We start from the raw sequence: 6,003 nt of genomic DNA, 5'->3' as shown, positions 1-6,003 counted from the left end.
GAGAGTAACTCTACAGTGGCTTTTAAGTGACCCATTCCACCTCTCAGCCTGTGACCAGGTCATTTGGCTCTTCAGTCCCATATCTGTTCATGAGCGTAACTCTACAATGGCTTTTAAGTGACCCATTCCACCTCTCAGCCTGTGACCAGGTAATTTGGCTCTTCAATCCCATATCTGTTCATGAGCGTAACTCTACAGTGGCTTTTAAGTGACCCATTCCACCTCTCAGCCTGTGACCAGGTCATTTGGCTCTTCAGTCCCATATCTGTTCATGAGCATAACTCTACAATGGCTTTTAAGTGACCCATCCCACCTCTCAGCCTGTGACCAGGTCATTTGGCTCTTCAATCCCATATCTGTTCATGAGCGTAACTCTACAGTGGCTTTTAAGTGACCCATCCCACCTCTCAGCCTGTGACCAGGTCATTTGGCTCTTCAATCCCATATCTGTTAATGAGAGTAACTCTACAGTGGCTTTTAAGTGACCCATCCCACCTCTCAGCCTGTGACCAGGTCATTTGGCTCTTCAATCCCATATCTGTTAATGAGAGTAACTCCACAATGACCTTTAGGTGGCCCATTCCACCCCTCGCCCTGTGACCAGGTCATTTGGCTCTTCAATCCCATATCTGTTCATGAGCGTAACTCTACATGAGCGTAACTCTACAGTGGCTTTTAAGTGACCAATCCCACCTCTCAGCCTGTGACCAGGTCATTTGGCTCTTCAATCCCATATCTGTTAATGAGAGTAACTCTACAGTGGCTTTTAAGTGACCCATCCCACCTCTCAGCCTGTGACCAGGTCATTTGGCTCTTCAGTCCCATATCTGTTCATGAGCGTAACTCTACAGTGACCTTTAAGTGACCCATTCCACCTCTCAGCCTGTGACCAGGTCATTTGGCTCTTCAATCCCATATCTGTTCATGAGAGTAACTCTACAGTGGCTTTTAAGTGACCCATTCCACCTCTCAGCCTGTGACCAGGTCATTTGGCTCTTCAGTCCCATATCTGTTCATGAGCGTAACTCTACAATGGCTTTTAAGTGACCCATTCCACCTCTCAGCCTGTGACCAGGTCATTTGGCTTTTCAATCCCATATCTGTTCATGAGCGTAACTCTACAGTGGCTTTTAAGTGACCCATTCCACCTCTCAGCCTGTGACCAGGTCATTTGGCTCTTCAGTCCCATATCTGTTCATGAGCATAACTCTACAATGGCTTTTAAGTGACCCATTCCACCTCTCAGCCTGTGACCAGGTCATTTGGCTCTTCAATCCCATATCTGTTCATGAGCGTAACTCTACAGTGGCTTTTAAGTGACCCATTCCACCTCTCAGCCTGTGACCAGGTCATTTGGCTCTTCAGTCCCATATCTGTTCATGAGCGTAACTCTACAATGGCTTTTAAGTGACCCATTCCACCTCTCAGCCTGTGACCAGGTCATTTGGCTTTTCAATCCCATATCTGTTCATGAGCGTAACTCTACAGTGGCTTTTAAGTGACCCATTCCACCTCTCAGCCTGTGACCAGGTCATTTGGCTCTTCAGTCCCATATCTGTTCATGAGCATAACTCTACAATGGCTTTTAAGTGACCCATTCCACCTCTCAGCCTGTGACCAGGTCATTTGGCTCTTCAATCCCATATCTGTTCATGAGAGTAACTCTACAGTGGCTTTTAAGTGACCCATTCCACCTCTCAGCCTGTGACCAGGTCATTTGGCTCTTCAGTCCCATATCTGTTCATGAGCATAACTCTACAATGGCTTTTAAGTGACCCATCCCACCTCTCAGCCTGTGACCAGGTCATTTGGCTCTTCAATCCCATATCTGTTCATGAGCGTAACTCTACAGTGGCTTTTAAGTGACCCATCCCACCTCTCAGCCTGTGACCAGGTCATTTGGCTCTTCAATCCCATATCTGTTAATGAGAGTAACTCTACAGTGGCTTTTAAGTGACCCATCCCACCTCTCAGCCTGTGACCAGGTCATTTGGCTCTTCAATCCCATATCTGTTAATGAGAGTAACTCCACAATGACCTTTAGGTGGCCCATTCCACCCCTCGCCCTGTGACCAGGTCATTTGGCTCTTCAATCCCATATCTGTTCATGAGCGTAACTCTACATGAGCGTAACTCTACAGTGGCTTTTAAGTGACCAATCCCACCTCTCAGCCTGTGACCAGGTCATTTGGCTCTTCAATCCCATATCTGTTAATGAGAGTAACTCTACAGTGGCTTTTAAGTGACCCATCCCACCTCTCAGCCTGTGACCAGGTCATTTGGCTCTTCAGTCCCATATCTGTTCATGAGCGTAACTCTACAGTGACCTTTAAGTGACCCATTCCACCTCTCAGCCTGTGACCAGGTCATTTGGCTCTTCAATCCCATATCTGTTCATGAGAGTAACTCTACAGTGGCTTTTAAGTGACCCATTCCACCTCTCAGCCTGTGACCAGGTCATTTGGCTCTTCAGTCCCATATCTGTTCATGAGCGTAACTCTACAATGGCTTTTAAGTGACCCATTCCACCTCTCAGCCTGTGACCAGGTCATTTGGCTTTTCAATCCCATATCTGTTCATGAGCGTAACTCTACAGTGGCTTTTAAGTGACCCATTCCACCTCTCAGCCTGTGACCAGGTCATTTGGCTCTTCAGTCCCATATCTGTTCATGAGCATAACTCTACAATGGCTTTTAAGTGACCCATCCCACCTCTCAGCCTGTGACCAGGTCATTTGGCTCTTCAATCCCATATCTGTTCATGAGCGTAACTCTACAGTGGCTTTTAAGTGACCCATCCCACCTCTCAGCCTGTGACCAGGTCATTTGGCTTTTCAATCCCATATCTGTTAATGAGAGTAACTCTACAGTGGCTTTTAAGTGACCCATCCCACCTCTCAGCCTGTGACCAGGTCATTTGGCTCTTCAATCCCATATCTGTTAATGAGAGTAACTCCACAATGACCTTTAGGTGGCCCATTCCACCCCTCGCCCTGTGACCAGGTCATTTGGCTCTTCAATCCCATATCTGTTCATGAGCGTAACTCTACATGAGTGTAACTCTACAGTGGCTTTTAAGTGACCCATCCCACCTCTCAGCCTGTGACCAGGTCATTTGGCTCTTCAATCCCATATCTGTTAATGAGAGTAACTCTACAGTGGCTTTTAAGTGACCCATCCCACCTCTCAGCCTGTGACCAGGTCATTTGGCTCTTCAATCCCATATCTGTTAATGAGAGTAACTCCACAATGACCTTTAGGTGGCCCATTCCACCCCTCGCCCTGTGACCAGGTCATTTGGCTCTTCAATCCCATATCTGTTCATGAGCGTAACTCTACAGTGGCTTTTAAGTGACCCATTCCACCTCTCAGCCTGTGACCAGGTCATTTGGCTCTTCAATCCCATATCTGTTCATGAGCGTAACTCTACAGTGGCTTTTAAGTGACCCATCCCACCTCTCAGCCTGTGACCAGGTCATTTGGCTCTTCAATCCCATATCTGTTCATGAGCGTAACTCTACAGTGGCTTTTAAGTGACCCATTCCACCTCTCAGCCTGTGACCAGGTCATTTGGCTCTTCAATCCCATATCTGTTCATGAGCGTAACTCTACAGTGGCTTTTAAGTGACCCATCCCACCTCTCAGCCTGTGACCAGGTCATTTGGCTCTTCAATCCCATATCTGTTCATGAGCGTAACTCTACAGTGGCTTTTAAGTGACCCATCCCACCTCTCAGCCTGTGACCAGGTCATTTGGCTCTTCAATCCCATATCTGTTCATGAGCGTAACTCTACAGTGGCTTTTAAGTGACCCATCCCACCTCTCAGCCTGTGACCAGGTCATTTGGCTCTTCAATCCCATATCTGTTCATGAGCGTAACTCTACAGTGGCTTTTAAGTGACCCATTCCACCTCTCAGCCTGTGACCAGGTCATTTGGCTCTTCAATCCCATATCTGTTCATGAGCGTAACTCTACAGTGGCTTTTAAGTGACCCATCCCACCTCTCAGCCTGTGACCAGGTCATTTGGCTCTTCAATCCCATATCTGTTAATGAGAGTAACTCCACAATGGCCTTTAGGTGGCCCATTTGACCTCTCGCCCTGTGTCCAGGTCATTTGGCTCTTCAATCTCATATCTGTTCATGAGCGTAACTCTACAGTGGCTTTTAAATGACACATCCCACCTCTCAGCCTGTGACCAGGTCATTTGGCTCTTCAATCCCATATCTGTTCATGAGAGTAACTCTACAGTGGCTTTTAAGTGACCCATCCCACCTCTCAGCCTGTGACCAGGTCATTTGGCTCTTCAATCCCATATCTGTTCATGAGCGTAACTCTACAGTGGCTTTTAAGTGACCCATTCTACCTCTCTGCCTGTGACCAGGTCATTTGGCTCTTTAATCCCATATCTGTCCATGAGCATAACTCTACAGTGGCTTTTAAGTTACCCATTCCACCTCTCAGCCTGTGACCAGGTCATTTGGCTCTTCAATCCCATATCTGTTCATGAGCGTAACTCTGCAGTGACCTTTAAGTGACCCATCCCACCTCTCAGCCTGTGACCAGGTCATTTGGCTCTTCAATCCCATATCTGTTCATAAGAGTAACTCTACAGTGGCTTTTAAGTGACCCATCCCACCTCTCAGCCTATGACCAGGTCATTTGGCTCTTCAATCCCATATCTGTTCATGAGCGTAACTCTACAGTGGCTTTTAAGTGACCCATCCCACCTCTCAGCCTGTGACCAGGTCATTTGGCTCTTCAATCCATATCTGTTCATGAGAGTAACTCCACAATGACCTTTAGGTGGCCCATTCCACCCCTCGCCCTGTGACCAGGTCATTTGGCTCTTCAATCCCATATCTGTTCATGAGCGTAACTCTACAGTGGCTTTTAAGTGACCCATTCCACCTCTCAGCCTGTGACCAGGTCATTTGGCTCTTCAATCCCATATCTGTTCATGAGCGTAACTCTACAGTGGCTTTTAAGTTACCCATTCCACCTCTCAGCCTGTGACCAGGTCATTTGGCTCTTCAATCCCATATTTGTTCATGAGCGTAACTCTACAGTGGCTTTTAAGTGACCCATCCCACCTCTCAGCCTGTGACCAGGTCATTTGGCTCTTCAGTCCCATATCTGTTCATGAGAGTAACTCTACAGTGGCTTTTAAGTGACCCATCCCACCTCTCGCCCTGTGTCCAGGTCATTTGGCTCTTCAATCTCATATCTGTTCATGAGCGTAACTCTACAGTGGCTTTTAAGTGACCCATTCTACCTCTCTGCCTGTGACCAGGTCATTTGGCTCTTTAATCCCATATCTGTCCATGAGCATAACTCTACAGTGGCTTTTAAGTTACCCATTCCACCTCTCAGCCTGTGACCAGGTCATTTGGCTCTTCAATCCCATATCTGTTCATGAGCGTAACTCTGCAGTGGCTTTTAAGTGACCCATTCCACCTCTCACCCTGTGACAAGGTCATTTGGCTCTTCAATCCCATATCTGTTCATGAGAGTAACTCTACAGTGACCTTTAAGTGACCCATCCCACCTCTCAGCCTGTGACCAGGTCATTTGGCTCTTCAATCCCATATCTGTTCATAAGAGTAACTCTACAGTGGCTTTTAAGTGACCCATCCCACCTCTCAGCCTGTGACCAGGTCATTTGGCTCTTCAATCCCATATCTGTTAATGAGCGTAACTCTACAGTGGCTTTTAAGTGACCCATCCCACCTCTCAGCCTGTGACCAGGTCATTTGGCTCTTCAATCCATATCTGTTCATGAGAGTAACTCCACAATGACCTTTAGGTGGCCCATTCCACCCCTCGCCCTGTGACCAGGTCATTTGGCTCTTCAATCCCATATCTGTTCATGAGCGTAACTCTACAGTGGCTTTTAAGTGACCCATTCCACCTCTCAGCCTGTGACCAGGTCATTTGGCTCTTCAATCCCATATCTGTTCATGAGCGTAACTCTACAGTGGCTTTTAAGTTACCCATTCCACCT

This window comes from Saccoglossus kowalevskii, chromosome 9, assembly GCF_978046115.1.
Source record: "Saccoglossus kowalevskii chromosome 9, keSacKowa6.1, whole genome shotgun sequence".
NCBI classification, from domain to species: domain Eukaryota; kingdom Metazoa; phylum Hemichordata; class Enteropneusta; family Harrimaniidae; genus Saccoglossus; species Saccoglossus kowalevskii.
The sequence above is the reverse complement of the archived record's forward strand: the minus strand, read 5'-3'. Positions refer to the sequence as shown.